The sequence below is a fragment of the Globicephala melas genome, chromosome 13 (assembly GCF_963455315.2).
Source record: "Globicephala melas chromosome 13, mGloMel1.2, whole genome shotgun sequence".
NCBI classification, from domain to species: domain Eukaryota; kingdom Metazoa; phylum Chordata; class Mammalia; order Artiodactyla; family Delphinidae; genus Globicephala; species Globicephala melas.
Genome location: NC_083326.1, coordinates 70,666,370 through 70,683,178, shown reverse-complemented (window position 1 = coordinate 70,683,178; position 16,809 = coordinate 70,666,370). Strand labels below are relative to the sequence as shown.

General features: G+C 45.2%; 1 protein-coding gene across 5 annotated transcripts in view; it reads left to right on the top strand.

The window, feature by feature from the left end:
• Positions 1 to 16,809, top strand: part of GRK3 (G protein-coupled receptor kinase 3) — a 133,469-nt gene that overhangs the window by 40,616 nt on the left and 76,044 nt on the right. The window contains exon 1 of one of the 5 annotated variants that reach the window (XM_070043407.1): positions 5,910 to 5,928. The exons of the other annotated variants lie outside the window; for them this stretch is intronic. The gene's annotated coding sequence lies outside the window, so the exon portion shown is untranslated. Of the gene's footprint in view, positions 1 to 5,909; positions 5,929 to 16,809 lie in introns of those variants that run through there. 5 annotated transcript variants of the gene reach the window in all.

The following is a 16,809-nucleotide window of genomic DNA, read 5'->3' as shown; positions in this document are numbered from 1 at the left end:
AGAGCCAGGAGCAGGAAGGGGGACTGGTTGTGGGGCCACAGGAGGAGATTGATATGGGGGGGGGTCTAGGAGAAGGAGGTCTTGGCTGTCAGAGAGTATGGGTGCAGTTCGGGTCTGAGGCTTGGGAGGTTTAGTTGGTCGGGCCGCAAGGATCTTATATAACCCTGATGACAAAAAGGGGGTCATCCAGGGAGGAGGGTTTTCTACCAGGTCCTGCCATACCAGGATGTAGGGCATCTGGTCCGGATGGCCTTCTTTTCCTGGCAAGAAAACTCTAGATTTAACTTTTAGGATTATAGGAAGACAAAAGGTACCCTCGGTGGGCCAGCCAACCCCGAAAGTTGGCCATTCAGAGCGGCAGAAGGTAATTAGTTTTCTTCTCCGGATATCCAGACTGAAGTTGTGTCCTCGGGACTTTACATCCCCGAAATTAGCGAGAAGGAGGGAGAGGGGGGTACTCTGTGCTTGGCCCATGTCTAGGTCCTGGAAGAGATTGATTAGAAAAGGTTACTCTGAAAACAAAAGTGATTAAGAGCAGTCCCAATAGCGGAGTCTGTAAAAGGAGGAAGGGGAGGTTATCGCGTGCGCGCTTCAGATGGGCTGTCAGCCCCAGATGGGTCGTGGTGGACGTCTCCAACCACACCCGACTAGGTGTCCTATAGCGCGTCCGCCAGGACTGTCCTAGTCCCCAAAACAGAAGGTACCCTGAGCCGGCTTACTTACCGATCGGTTGTCAGCGATGACCCGTTGACCTGATGTCTGGTGGGCTTGGGGGCATCCCGGACGAGCCCCCAAATGAAATGCCCAAGGTCGCGAGGCCCCTCCACAAGACCACCAGAGTCGAGAGTCAAAGCCAAACGGCAAGGGTCATTTATTGCAGGTTCGAACCTGGACCTCCGCGCACTCGTTGCCGGTGACGCTAAGAGGTCCTGGCGGAGTTTAGTACAGCTCTTTTATAGACCTGTACAAACATAGTCGCCGATTGGTTGACTTTTAAACAGAGACACTAGTCGCCGATTGGTTGACTTTTAAACAAAGACACTAGTCGCCGATTGGTTGACTTTTAAACAGAGACACTAGTCGCCGATTGGTTGACTTTTAAACAGAGACACTAGTCGCCGATTGGTTGACTTTTAAACAAAGACAGTAGTCGCCGATTGGTTGACTTTTAAACAGAGACACTAGTCGCCGTCTGATTGGTTGGACGGTTGCGGGGGGGGGTGGGGTGGTCAGCAGGCGTAATTACAGAAGCGAGAGCGGCTGGTTAAGTTTCGGTTTCCTGAGGTTTTGTTTCTTAATTAGAAATACTTAAGGCGGGGCCATGGTCGCAAAAAGAAATAGTGCAAACAGGAGGACTGATACAACCCTAGCAGTGCTGCGGCCTCCACCAGCCCAACGGCAGGGCGTCGGGAGGCTGTGCGCCCAACTTCAGGCGGCGCTCCCAAATGTGGCAAGCCCAGCGCCGCGCCCTGGAATGGTCCTTTTTCGGCCCTTCCCCTCCGGAAAGAACAGAAAAGAAATTCCAGGAAAAGCACAAATTGAATGCAGGGCGTCAACTCAGTCCTATTCTCACCAAACTAGAACATAGCCCCCTCAGTCTCTACAGTTGTTTACGTCGTCCCTAATTTCTCTCAGCAGTGCTTTGTAGTTTTCAGTCTTAAATGTCTTCTTAAATTTATTCACAATTATTTTAATGTTTTTGATGCTATTATGGATGAAATTGTTTCTTTAATTTCATTTTTGGTTGTTCATTGCTAGTACACGGAAATAGAATTGGTTTTTGTATGGTGATCTTGTATCCTACAATCTTGCTGAACTAATTTATTAGTTCTAGTAGATTTGTGTATGTGTGTATGTGTGTGAGTTCTTTAGGATTTTCTACATGTAAGATCCTGTCTCTGAATAAAAACAAATTTACTCCTTTCTTTCCAGTCTGGTGCCTTTTCTTTTCAATTTTTACTTTTCACTTTGATTTCTTAGATATTTATTAATGTTGGCCTCAAACATATTTAGCATGATTTCAAAGAACATTCGGGTTGAAAGAATGTATAAATTATATTTGGCATTTGGGGCTAAGGCATAAGAAATATACTTGCCATGGACTTTGCAAAAAATATGTTTCATTATAAAAAGGATACATTGGAAAGACAGAAATTGCTGCCTTACAAAGTTCTTTTTAAAGGATTTTCTGAGCAGGCCTGTAGAAAGAAAGATGGACACAGACATGACGTAGAGACCTCTTTTTTTAATTTGGTAATTATATTCAAAATACAGGACCACAGAAGTACTGAAAAAATAATAAGCGACACAGAAGAAAACATCTTAGGGTGACTTTTTTGTCAGTTTTCAAGGAACAAAGTTTCCAACCTATTTTATGATTATAAAATTATTGCTTGAAGTGCTTTGTGCTTCAAAACATGGTAGATGGCTAAAATCTGCAAATACTTACCACTGTGCAACTTCTGACTTGAAGACCAGAGTTAAATGATAGCACATCGAGCCCTTTTGCATGTGGTCATAGAGAGGGAACTCTTAACCCAGGAACCCCCCTTCAGGCTTTGTTTTCTCTTTTGTTTCCACCTTTGTTTGGAAGAGTTTGTTTGTGTCCCCACGCAGGGCCTTCCCCAGACAAACAGCCTCCCTGATTGACAGTCACAGACGGCCCCACCCTGTCTGATGTGTAAAACTTCCTCCAGCTGAGAGCCACCAGCCCCAAAAGAGAAGAAAACCTGGGGCCCCATTCAACTCCGCATCAATTATCCATGCCTTTGTGGAGACTTCTAAGTGAGGGAAAGAGTTAAAGGTCCATTTAAACTTTCAAACAGCAGAGGTAAACACTTGACTAAGCACAGCTAATTGGATTTTCAATTGAAGAGGCCAGGCAGCCGCAGGCAACGGGTGGTGAGGAACCCACAGAAATGATGGACACAGATTTTGCACACTTTAAACTTGCGTCTCTAAACAGAAATGCCGCCAGGAGAGGAAAGACACTGAAGAAGAGGGAAAGGCTGTTAGTCCAAACCCCACTGGCAGGCAGTCCTTTGGGCTGACTCCTTATCTGTGTTGGCTCCCGCAAGCCTGGGTATTGGCGCCCCGGGTTGGAGACGCCACCTGCCCTGCCACGCAGCCTCTGCGGCTCTGAAAACTGGGGACATCTGAGAAAATTGTGGCAGCTTTCAAAGAGAGTAGAAAGGCTTAAACCAGTCCTATGAGAAATATAGTTGTCTTTTTTTGTTTGTTTGTTTGTTTTAAACCAATTTATTTGGGCTGGTTTTCCTTTTACAAGACATCATTCAGGTTCTACGATCAGCCATGATTATCTCTTCCCAGAAAAATTCAGAAGAGCCACACTTTTACTGGAATGGCACAATCCTTTAACATCTGCTAATCACTAGAACTGTAGGAACCCTGGCATGTGACCACCAAACCCCTGATCTGCAGGCTGGCAACTCTGTCTCTGATCTTTTAGGTGGTTGCTATTGAATTTTCCCTGAGCTCTTCTGAGCCCGTGATTGATGGGAATTACTATTGGTTTAAGACAGTGATGGCCACCTGTGTACTAAACTAGTGTTTTCTGTGCTAATTAAAATAACGTGACCAAGTTTGCCCATTCCCCAAAAAGCAGAGCTTGAGTAGGGGGTAGGCACTTCACAACTGCTGTTTTCTGTCTGTCACCAGGAAAAGTTAGTGGGGAAATGAGCATGCATCTGGGGTTTTTTTTAATTGAAGTATAGTTGATAGGATGTTGTGTTAGTTTCAGGTGTACAGCGAAGTGATTCAGTTATACATATATATATATTCCTTTTCAGATTCTTTTCCATTATAGGTTATTACAAGATATTGAATGTAGTTCCCTGTGCTATACAGTAGATCCTTGTTGTTTATTTTATATATAATGGTGTGTATCTGTTAACCCCAAACTCGTAATTTATCCCTCCCTGCCTTTCCCCTTCGGGAACCATAAGTTTGTTTTCTATGTCTGTGAGTCTGTTTCTGTTTGTAAATCAGTTCATTTGTATCATTTTTTTAGATTCCACATATAAGTGATATCATATAATATTTGTCTCTCTCTGACTCACTTCACTTAGTATGATAATCTCTAGGTCCATCCATGTTGCTGTAAATAGCATTATCTCATTCTTTTTTATGGCTGCATAATATACCATTGTGTATATATTGATATATACCACATCATCTTTATCCATTCATCTGTGGACGGACATTTAGGCTGCTTCCATGTCTTGGCTATTGTAAATAGTGCTGGAGTTTTTTCTTTTTTTAAAACATATAAACTATACAATTCCTAGTTAGTATATCATGATACTAAAATCCAGAATTTGGGGGCAGTGCACAAAGATCTTTCTGTAGCAGGTCTCTGCTTTATTTATGTGCTTTGTTGAATGAGACATTGAGAATCTAATATATTTTAAGTGCTCCATTGGAAAGGCTCTTATTAAACAAAAAGGCACAGAGGGGAGACTAGCATCAGGCCACAGAGGACTTTCTACCTGCCACCAGCTCACTCTGCAAAAGGATGGATGTGAAACCCACAGACCTCTGGCATGCCAGTATCAGATAGCTGTAAGGAGTGTTTACTACTGCCCAGAAGTCTCCGAAATTCTTGGAAGGGGCTACTGGTGTTGTTTCAGACCCATGAGTTTAGATCCCACGGCAAGTGTGGGGAAACCACTCTTAGCCAAAAGGAAAGTCTAGCCAATCAGCCAACATCTGCAGCTGACTCAACTTTGTAACTGTCTCGTTGCCTGGATCCACATAATTAAGGGAAAATACTACATGCTGTAGCAATATTAGCAAAGCTGGGGTCTTAATATATATTCCTGGAGAGTTCTAAGGACCTAGGAAACATGACCTCTACTGGAAAAGTTGACCATCAGCTTTTTGAGCTGACAGTAGAGGGATGATTGGGCGGTTTTAGGATTTTAGGAGCCCCAAACGCCTGAAATTCCAGGTGCCAGTGCACTGTCATAATATCCCCTGGTTTTAGCTCTTTGGGAAATACCTTTTCTGAGGGTTTTATACATTATCACTGATTTATTTTAGTATTCCTACTTCTAGTCAAAGTCAAGATCAGGAAATGTAGAGATACGCTATGAGGTGGTTCACGGGCTTTGTTTGAAATCTACTAAAAATTCAGTCATTCATTCAGTAAATTTCACTGTGTACCACGCATCCGTGAATAGTACTGCTATGGGTGCCCCTATGGAGCTAACATTCTTTGTTTAATATATTTATTTAATTATTTATTTGGCTGCGCCGGGTCTTAGTTGTGGCGCGCGGGATCTTTTAGTTGCAGCATGCGAACTCTTAGTTGCGGCATGTGGGATCTAGTTCCCTGACCAGGGGTCGAACCTGGGCCCCCCCTGCAGTCCCTGGAGCTAACATTCTATGGGGGGAGACAGACCAACGAATACACACTGTCCGCACAGTAGTAAACGTGGAGAATTGTAGAGGTCAGAGAGGTGTGTGCGGCAGTTTCAAATAGGGTGTTTGGAGAAGGCGCCACTTCTAAAGGGACGGTTGAACAGCATCCTGGGGAGGTGTGAGGGCTGAGCCCCTGTGTACTGGGGGGAAGTGGGTCCAGGCAGAGGACTCAGCAGGACAGAGACCCTAAGACTGGAACCACGTGGTGGAGGAACAGCAAGGAGGCTGCAGCCAAGGGGCTGAGTGCGAGGGACCGCGAGACAGGTGGGGGGTGGTTGGCGAGGCTTTTTAGGCAGTCACGAGGCTCTCCGCTTTTACTGGTCATGGGATGGGACACAGGAAAGTTTGAGCACTGGGGCGGCACACCCTGACTCGAGTGCTCATGCAGCATTGTCTAGGTGCTGTGGAAGCAAGAAGCAGGAGATGCTGCAGCGCGTCAGCAAGAGATGATCCCGGCTTTGGGACCAGCGGCCAGCAGTGGAGGTGGTGAGAAGTCATCTGAAGATGGGAGGATAGATTTGCAATGAATTGTGTTGTGGTACAAAAGCGGGTGGGAGGCACAGAGGCTTGCAGGGTACCATGTGGTTGGGTTCAGTTGGAGCCAGAAGGTGAAAGAAAGGCTCAGACAAGAGCCTGAGGGTGTAGGGCGATGACTGTGTTCACGCATCTCGGTATTAAGGTAACTTGCTTGCTTTGCACAGTGGGCCATCTGCTGAGGAGTATTGTCACACCTCCTCTGTGTTCTGCATGATGCTTTTAGGTCAGCCTTAAAGTTCGGAGCTTTGTCCCAACTCTGCTCGCTGATGAACAGGGAAGATTCTTGTGATTTGCTTTCCAAAAGAAATCCCAGAAAAGTGTGGAGGTGGGGGCAGAGAGAATCGCTTCAGTCCCTCAAAGAGACTGTTTATAACAGTAGAACACAGTGAGAGCAGCTAGGACAGCTTCTTCAAGAAGCAAATATTCTTTCTTCCCTTGTAAGATGCACTTACTCTCCAAAGAAATCTTTTTTTTTTTCTTACTGGAAATATTTTACTGCTTTGATTTTTTTTTTAATTCATTGTCTTCAAAGTTTGCTCTTTCAGAATTGATTTGCTTACCATATAATCTATGACTATTTCAGAAGATTGAAATTAGGTTTGTTTTGTGGCTTCTACTTTTAAACCAAGAAGTGGGTTCAGAATTGGTGATGGAAAAGAACTTCAAATGGGATAGCTTACTGGGAACATTGATTTGGGCCCTTTTCTTCTATTGTTACTTTTTAGCTTATCTCTTTCAGAATATGCCTGATTTCCTTCTCTTGAGATACCACATATTGTTACTTAATTTTTCTTTGTTTACTGATAAATATGCTGTGTGCTCTTGTTCTTTTAAAAAGCAATTTTATTGAGGTATAAAACACAATAAAATACATCCAACTTAAGTACAGAGTTTGAGTTTTGACAAAAGGGTACACCCGCGTACCTGTTACCACAGTCCATATATGGACCATTTCCATCACTTTAAAAAGTATACTCTTGCCCATTTCTAAACAGCTCATCCCAGCCCCAGGCAACCACTGGTCTGCTTCTGCTTCCAGTCACAGTAGATTATATTTGCCTTTTCTAGAACATCCTATCAATAGAATCAAATCCTGTGCTTGTGTCTGGCCCCTTTGCCTCAGCACGATGTTCTTCCTTGAGGTTCATTTATCCTGTTGCTTGTGTCGGGATTTTTGTTTCTTTTATTGCTGAATAGTGTTCCAGTGTATGGGCTTATTAACACACTTCACTTTTCATGCACATCGGGTTGTTTCCAGTTCAGGGAAATTACGAGTAAAGCTGCTGTGGATATTTTTCATCAAGTCTTGTTGTGAACAGACGCTGTCATTTCTCTTTGGTAAGTGCCTAGGAGAGGCATTGTTGCATCTCCTGTGATAGGTACACACAGATCTTTTTGGTTTTTTGGGCGTACCATGCAGCTTGCGGGATCTTAGTTCCCCGACCAGAGATCGAACCTGTGCCCCCTGCAGTGGAAGCATGGACCCCTAACCACTTACCGCCAGGGAATTCCCAGTACACACGCATTACGATCGTTATGTCATCTTGATGAATCTACCACTTTTATCATGATGAGAAGTCTATCCTGGTAATAATATATTTGTTCTGACATCTACTTTGTCTAATATTATTATAATCACTCGAGCTATCTTGATATTAGTGTTTGCATGGTATGTCTGTTCTCTGATCTCTGCCTTGTAATTAGACTATTTAGACCATTTACACTTAAATAATTACCAATTTAGTTGGATTTAAATCTCGCATGTATTATTTGTTTCCTTGTTGCTTTTTTCTTTTCCAGTCTTCTTTTGGATTGGGTATATCCTAGTAAGTTGTCATCACCACTGGCTTATAATAGCTATATAGCTCTTCATTTATTTTTCTGGTGTTTCCAGGCACCTCGTGTTCCGTGAACTCCTGGTGCCTTTGCCTCGGCAGGACCACCATGGTCTGCTTGGGTCCCCCTCCCAGCACCACATTTCAGAAAGTACCTCCAGGCCAAGAGCTGACCCAGCCTGGGGTCCTCCTAGTTTGCTTCCCTTCTTTCAGGGACTGTAGCCCCTTCTGTGTCTGAAAACAGTTACTTCATATATCTTGTCCAGTATTTGGTTGTTATTGTGGGAACTTAAGTCCAGCTCTGGTTACCATATTATGTTCTGAAGTGTAATTTTATTTTTGAAGTAAAGTATTTGGTTCTTGGCAGGAGAATGTGTTAAATATGTGAAATTGGGACTACCTGTAAAACCCTAGATGCATAACACCATTGTTATAACTTTACCAAGTGATGTAAAGATGGCGATGATCAGTTTCTGGCTTACGCATAGCAGCACGTGTAAACCTCAGAAGCAGAAGCTTTGAAAAGTTCTGTATCAGTACCGTTTGAATGGTAACAGCCCATAATCAAGCCCTTAGGTACTCAGTGTTCTACATACAGTTCCTTTTTTAAAAAAAATCATCTTATGTGTGTGTTTTTTAAAAAAATTTTATTTATTTACCTACTTTTGGCTGCATTGAGTCTTCGTTGCTGTGCCCGGGCTTTCTCTAGTTGCAGCGAGTGGGGGCTGCTTTTCGTTGTGGTGCGCGGCCTTCTCATCGTGGTGGCTTCTCTTGTTGCAGAGCACAGGCTGTAGGCACGCGGGCTTCAGTAGTTGTAGCGCGTGGGCTTCAGTAGTTGTGGCTCGCGGGCTCTAGAGCACAGGCTCAGTAGTTGTGGTGCATGGGCTTAGTTGCTCTGCAGCATGTGGGATCTTCCCGGACCAGGGTTCGAACCCGTGTCCCCTGCATTGGGAGGCAGATTCTTAAGCACTCCACCACCAGGGAAATCCCCTACAGATCTTTTTTTTTTTTTTTTTTTTGCGGTACGCGGGCCTCTCACTGTTGTGGCCTCTCCCGTTGTGGAGCACAGGCTCCGGGCGCGCAGGCTCAGCAGCCATGGCTCATGGGCCCAGCCGCTCCGCAGCATGTGGGATCCTCCCGGGCCGGGGCACGAACCCGTGTCCCCTGCCTCGGCAGGCAGACTCTCAACCACTGCACCACCAGGGAAGCCCCCCGCTACAGATCTTATTTAGTCTTCAAAATGACCCCATGCCGAGGTTGGCATCAGCCCCATTTTACAGGTGAGAGGACCTGCACTCAGAGGTGAAGATGCTTCTCACCTGCCTGGCATCTTGTAAACAGTGATGGCTGAACTGAAATTGACCTTACAGAGTTGGGGTCTGCCCCTCTCCAGAGCTCAGGCCCTCGGTCACTATCTGAGCTGATGATGTAAATAGATGAAACCCCTTAGGCGACAGCAGTAGAGTTCAGGTTAACTAGTGCTGAAACTTCCATGTATGAAGTGGTTATTTTCTTCCTGAAGTAGCTACTTCTTGCCAGGACAAAGCAGCACGATTAATTTCCCACAAGAAGTGGTTTCGAAAAAGCCCTCACCCTCTCTCCACCTTCTCTTTCTCCTTTGTTGCCTCCCACCTTCCGTCCTTTACTCTTTTTTTCTTTTCTTTATGTGTTTTCCCCCGTCTCCATCTGTCAAAATAGCAATAAGGGCAACAGCAAAAAAGAATGAAATAAAACCAACCCCAGTTTAATTCATGAAACCACAGAGTGCTAGGCTTAAATGAATCATTAGATTTTTGTCTATCCCCGTCCTTTTGTTTTGCCAATCAGGAAACCAGGGAACCTTAGCACAAAGAGTTGGTGAAAACCACCCAGCTTGTTGGCTCCCACAGGAGCCAGAGTCTAGGGCGTACTGACCATGGTTGGGGTGTGGGGACCATCTGACTCTGGGGTGTCATGAATATGAGTCGGATCTAAGCATCTTATCAGGGATAAGTGGGTAATGAAAGCAGGTGACAAGAAAGAGACTGACGGGGTTATTGCTTAAATTAGTTATTTAGCGAATGTTTCTTTGAGGAAGTGATTTGAAGAAGTGATTGGTTTTGAGAAAGAAGGAGCCCCCTGTGAGGATCAGGTGGAAGAGCGTTCTCAGCCAAGAAGGAACAGCATTCTTGGCATAGGGAACAGCATGGTAATCAGCAGGGGCAGGAAAGAACACAGCAGGTTCCAGAATCAGCCAGAGGCCAAGGTAGGCAGAGAGAGAGGTGGGCAGGAATCAGGGTTTTACTTTACGTGTAATGGGAAGCTCTGGTAGGTTTTGACCATGTCCGATTTGTTTTAAGATCATTCCAGCCTCTTTATGGCGAATGAATTATCCAAGTCAAAAGTGGGAGAGTGGAAGCAGGGAGATGAATTTGGAGGCTGCCGCCATCCAGGAAGTTGGCGGTGCTGGCTTACATCAGACGAGGACAGTGGAGATGCAGGAAGGGGGTGGATTGGGATTTATTCTGAAGATAAAACCTAACCTAGGTCAGCTAGTGAATGTGGGGAGTGAGGGCAAAAGAAGACTCAAGGAGAACTCAAAGGCCATTTAGGGGATAGTATACTTAGTTTCTATAATTTAGGACAGCGGTCCCCAACCTTTTTGGTACCAGGGACCGGTTCCATGGAGGACAGTTTTTCCATGGACTGGGGCGGGGTGGGAGGGAGATGGTCTTGGGATGATTCAAGCATATTACATTTATTGTGCACTCTATTTCTATTATTATTACATTGCAATATATAATGAAATAATCATACAACTCACTATAATGCAGAATCAGTGGGAGCCCTGAGCTTGTTTCGCTTGTCGCTCCTGATAGGGTTTTGATATGAGTCTGCAAGCAGTTGATTTATCATGGTCTCCATGCAGTCACACCTCTCTGCTGATGATAATCTGTATTTGCAGCCGCTCCCCAGCGCTAGCATCACCGCCTCAGCTCCACCTCAGGTCATCAGGAATTAGATTCTCGTAAGGAGCGCGCAACCTGGATCCCTCGCATGCGCAGTTCACAGTAGGGTTTGCGCTCCTATGAGAATCTGATGCCACCGCTGATCTGACCGGAGGCGGAGCTCAGGCTGTAATGCAGGTGATGGGGAGCGACTGTAAACACAGATGAAGCTTCGCTCACTCGACCGGTACTGGTCCGTGGCCTGGGGGTTGGGACCCCTGACTTAGGGGAATGAATACATTCTATAAAGTATATTTCCTTAAATTATTCAAAACTATGAAAGGAAAGGAACTAGTTAATGCACAGAAAGATGAAGTGAACGGGGTAATTGAAAACACCGTGTCATCACATCACCTTCATGCTCTATACCTGTCCTAAAGCCCCACTGCAGGACAAAGTCCCTCTTGTTACTGTCATTCAAGTCACCCAAACTGGCCTCAGTCTTTTTTTTCTTTGTCTTTTTCTTCTAGCATATACTCCACTGATGAGTCTTACGCTCTGTCTCCCTCTGTGGGACACCGCCTTCTGGCCTGTGCTTTTCTCAAAGATCCAGCCATTTGGGAATTCCCTGGTGGTCTAGTGGTTAAGACACTGTGCTTCCACTGCCGGGGAGAGGTGCGGGTTTGATAACCCGGTCGGGGAACTAAGATCCCACATGCCGTGCGTCACGGCCAAAAAACCCCAAAAAAACAACAACGAAAGATCCAGCCATTCACGGTTCAGGGATTAGCTGAACCGTGAACAGTCCATTTTCTGATGTTCCTTACATGCCGTTTATTTGGCACTTCCTGTGGCAAATGTAGGATTTCCAGGTGCCTCTTCCGTGCGGTTTCTCTAACTGGAATCCAAATTGCTTGAGACCAAAGATAACCTCTGATGCTGTTTTCCTCTTTGTGACTAGAAAGCATCTAGTTCAGTATTTTATACACCAGAGGAAGTGACTCTTCTTTTTTTTTTTTGTCTTTTTGCTTCAGCATGAAATCCTTTCAACTGCCATTACTGTAAAACTCTTATTTGTAGCATCTTGTGTAAACAGTAGGAGTATAGCTACATATTCTGTGATTATTTTCTCAGCGTGAGGAGAGCATTCCAGGGGTGAAGTCATGGCCCACCAATGATGCACCCAGCGTCCTGTCCATCACCTCCGTCGTGGCCCTCGTGGGCATCTGTGCACTGCTGGCACGAGTGTTAGCATGAGCATCCACAGAAATAGAGGGCCCACTTGGGCAGCTGTGTTCGCGGGAGAGCAGCGGGGTGCTTGTCCCCGTCACGCACAAAGGGTGGAAGGGACTTCCCACCGCCACATCCCCACTCCTGGCAGAAGGTATAAGGCCCCGAGCGTACAAAATTACAACACGTAAACGCACCATCTAACTTTTAAACATACCTATGTCATTTAATTAACAAATTGCTAATTAACAAATGGCTACAAGTTAAAATGAATTTGGACTAAACGGAAACCACCCCCTTGCTCTAGTAAGAAATCATTTCATGGTCATGAGGTTTCACGCCAAGCTATGACAAGCCCACTCCAGCCACCAGTCACTGGAGGCGCCGCAACAGCGGCCCGTGGGCCTTCTTGCCCCAGAGGGTTGGCTGTGGCGCTGTCATCACCTGGTGTTCCGCTATCAAGGTTCTACTTTTTTGAGCCTCGAAGGCTTTTGCTGACATCTTCACATTCTGGTAGAAATATTGAGAGCCAGGTGGTAGGCAGGCACTGTTAACACATAGGGGTCAACCCTTTGTACCTGTTATGGGTCGGCTCCAGGGAGGGGATGAGGATGAAAGGGTCATCTGGGGACAGACGCGGTGGCAGATGAGCATTCCAAGGGAAGAGGAAGGAAGAAGGATTCAGCTTTGCCGTGTTGAGAAGAAAGAGGCCCCGCTCTAAAATCCTCCGCCCCGGATCTGAGAGCTGAGTTTAACTTTTCATGAAACAATTGCCCACTTATATTAAAAACTATTCCCCAGCAGGCTCTTTGGCATTCCGAAGCTCTGAGCACACGCGAAGCATTGTGTAACTGAGAAATACCTAGCACTGGGATTCTTCTAGACGGATCCCTCCGCCTGCCGGATGAAGCCCATCTCCCCCCGCCCATTCAAGCCTCGGTGGTGGGATAAAGCATTCCTTCCACCTTTTCCCCATAGGAACGTGCTGTGTCCAGATTCAGAGCCTCACTCCTTCCTTACCTCCATGGAAATTTCCTGTCTATGGCCACTTGTTCTTTCTCTCGGCTCTGTAGCCCATTAATCTCTCCACACCTGGCCTGTACTTCACTTCTTCCCAGAACCATCTGTGACTATAGCGCGAGCCGTACTGATCTTCCCTTAGTAAATTTATCAAACGTTTATTGAGCCGATTGAGAACTGGCCATTGTGCTGAGGATTAGAGAGAAAACCCTACACGAGCGGCCATTTCCCTCCCAGAGCCCCTGAGTAAACAACCGGTGACATCGTTAGAGGCGCAGCCTTTCTTAACACTATGCCGCTGTGTATTCCCAAGGCCGGCGTCACGTTTAATGGGGAGATACTAGAAGTACTGCCATTGAACGCCAGGAACAGACAAGGAACAAGAAATGGACACATTGATCACGCCGACAGGACCAGTACCCAAGAGGTGGAGGGCCCGAAGGATTCCTTGAGCAGCGGTGCCGAGTAGCAAACCTCAATACAGAAGGCCCTGGACGTGCTCGTGAGCAAAGACCTGTAACCCAGGGTGAAAATGGAACCTTAAACATATGAAAAGATTTTCAACTTGATTAAAGATTGGCAAAGCGCAAATTACTCTGAACTATTATTATTTTTCTTAATCTTTCAAATTGTCACAAGATCCGGAAGTTTAATAACACACTTTTGGTATGGCCGTGGGTTTAAAAACAGGAGCTGATGCATTGCCGGTGGGTGTATGAACAGGTACTGGTCGGATGGGGCTAATTTGGCCAGGTCTATTAAAATACCAGAAAGTCTATATAACCTTTGGCTCAGGAGTTTCACTCAGAGGAACGTATCCTACAAATAGGCTTGAACACATGAGAAATGATGTACGGAGAGGGTTATTTATTGCAGCAATTTTGTAAAAGCAAAATATTTCCTGCAGCCCAAATGTTCACCATTAGGGAACAAGTTACGTAACTTCTGACATTCCATCCGCTGGAATAATGCAGCGGTAAGGAGCGGCCAGGTAGCTCTTCGTGACTAGTATAGAAAGATCTCCACGGTCTCAAGTTATGAAAAACAGGCTGACGGAAACAGTATGGTAGGAAATAAGAGTTCGTCTTTGCTCCTGCCTTTGTGCTGTGTTAGGAGGTAACGCGGTGCCTATAACAGAGACCCACACATGAGAGTGTCTCTCTCATCCGTAGCGGTGCAGGGTTAGCGGGAGGCCCCCCTCCATGTGCCAAGCTCTTGCCATGTTGTGGCGCTGGTGTCCCTAGGACTGCAGAGTTTCCTGCATCGAGCTGGGTGAAGGAATCACACGGATTTCTTAGCACCTGGCCAAGAAGTAACACACATCACTTCCCCGAAAAGATACAAGGAACCAGTAATAGCCATTACCTTGGGGGTGATGGTGGTGGGTGCGCTACTGGGAAGATGAAGGACATGGACCAGAAGGAAACTTTTCATTTTATACCTTTTTAATTTATTTTTACAACTTTGAGCCATTTTGTCCATTCATAAGATGAAAAGAGATAGTTGCGAGTTAGTGGCCTTGAAAGCACTAAGGACCCAGGGCCGTGGGAGCACAGAAGAGGGATAGCTCCTCCACCTGGCTGGGCTGGGGAGCTCTTCGAATTTTACTGCGTTACGTGATGCTCAGTTGAGGTCCTGAAGGTAAAGTGGGTGTTAACCAGGTCAAGTCTGGAGGGGATGAGAAGGGTGGGGGTGGGGAAGTGGGTAGAGAGGTGGTTGGCAAGAAGGGAGCTGGTGCTGAGAAGGGGAGTCTGTTTCAGGTGGAGTGAGGAGCGTGTGTGAAGGCACAGAGGCGTGTTGAGTGACCTGCGCTTGCGTCCGGCCGTGCTGGGCAGGTGAGCGCTGTAGCTCTGGGGAGGTGTGGGGCAGAGCGGGGCGTGCATTGCAGTGCAGATGTTAGAGGCTGGGTCTCATCCAGTGTTCTGTGCAATGATGAGTTCAAAAGCAAGGGAGCAGCATGGTCAGATCTAGGCAGCAGCACGCAGGATGAATGGGAAAGGAGACTGGACGAATGTTGAGGTGGCCGTGCCGTGATCTAGGAAGCAATGCATCTCTCCCTGCAAAGCGAGTATGGCAGTTAACTAATGCAACGCAGTTAGGTATTATCTTTTATGTATGTCTATCAGTACCTCCAATCAGATTGCAGTTGCTCTGAGAACCCCTTTATTTACACTTGTAGCACCATGACATAAATGCTTATTGGTTGGGCTTCCCTGATGGCACAGTGGTTAAGAATCCGTCTGCCGATGCAGGGGACACGGGTTCGATCCCTGGTCCGGGAAGACCCCACATGCCAAGAAGCAACTAAGCCCGTGCACAAGTACTGAGCCTGCACTCTAGAGCCCGTGAGCCATAACTACGGAAGCCCGTGTGCCTACAGCCCGTGCTCTGCAACAAGAGAAGCCACTGCAACGAGAAGCCTGTGCACCGCAATGAGGAGTAGCCCCCGCTCGCCGCAACTAGAGAAAGCCCGCGCGCAGCAACGAAGACCCAATGCAGCCAAAAAAAAACCCAAAACCAAACAAACAAAAAACTTATTGGTTGATTCTCTTGTTTTAAGTAAACCTTTAATGGAATATATGTATGGAAAAGTGCTCAAGTTCAAGTGCATAGCGTCATGAATTACCACCAAGTGAACACCCATGCATTAATTGGTTGATTGTTATTCTGTTTCTTCCTTGTTAAAATTATGGTTAGACCCAGTGTGTTTTACACACCCTCCCCACTTTGTCCTGGCCATGTTTAATCTGTGATGTACACACATACCCTAATTTCCATACTGCCAGCTTTAATCATTGTTCTTTGAGACGTCTTTGGGAAATATAAATCAGGTGGATTGTTGGAATAATACTTCTATTTTAAGTTATTTTAAATCTCACTTTATTTTGTCATTTTGTTTGTTTACTATTAGATGTGCATTAAACTGTTATAAATGAAAACAATTGACCCCAGTCTGGAAAGAGTATTGGCATGGTGCATAGCCAGAAATTTTTTTCTTTTCCGTCATTTCATAATGTTGGTAAAGGCTGAAAGTAATCCAACTATTGCAAGGGTTTAGATATACTTTTCTTGCCACTGAATTTTCACATTTTCCTCCCAGTCCCAATTTCCTTTGTTCCCTTTTGAAGTAAGAGCCAATTGCTTGGAACATTCTGTGAATTTTTCTTTGGCCACGTTCATTACCATTTGTGCTTTTGTCTACTAGACTTAATATTCAGGGCCCCAAATCTCTCCATTCTCTAAATGAGTGATCTCATTAATTATGAGATGTGCTGAATTTCAATTGGAGGTGGGGTAGATAATTTGGATATTTAGAAGACCTATTTACAATATTCCTCAACTACATTTTGTTACTAATTTTCTTCTGTAAGGTTTTAAGTCAGGAAGTGAAAGTTCTAGTTTGATAAGCAGAGTCAAATAAAAAAATATATTTAAGGTTTGCATGAAGTAGGTAAAAGTAATTAATTATTCGTTTTGATTTATATTTATTTATTCCTCTTGGGACTTGGAAGAAATGAAAGGGAGAATCATTCAGTGGGAATTTAAGTTAGTATTATTCATCTAGGAGGGGCATGGTGCCCTGTGGAAGTTTTCCGTGTTTACATCTGTATGCTTGCTTTCTGTATTTTTGAGTTTGCTTTTCTAGTTATCATTTCAGATTTCCTTTGTTTTCACTTGTAAAGACCATTGTGTATCCTCAGTGTGTCAGAGTAGCTGTTTCCAGCCTCTGCATTACCCAGAACCTTTGTAATTACTTATTTTAGTCCCATGCCTCTGTGTGTGAATGATTTTATCTTCCATACAAACTCGTGCTTTAT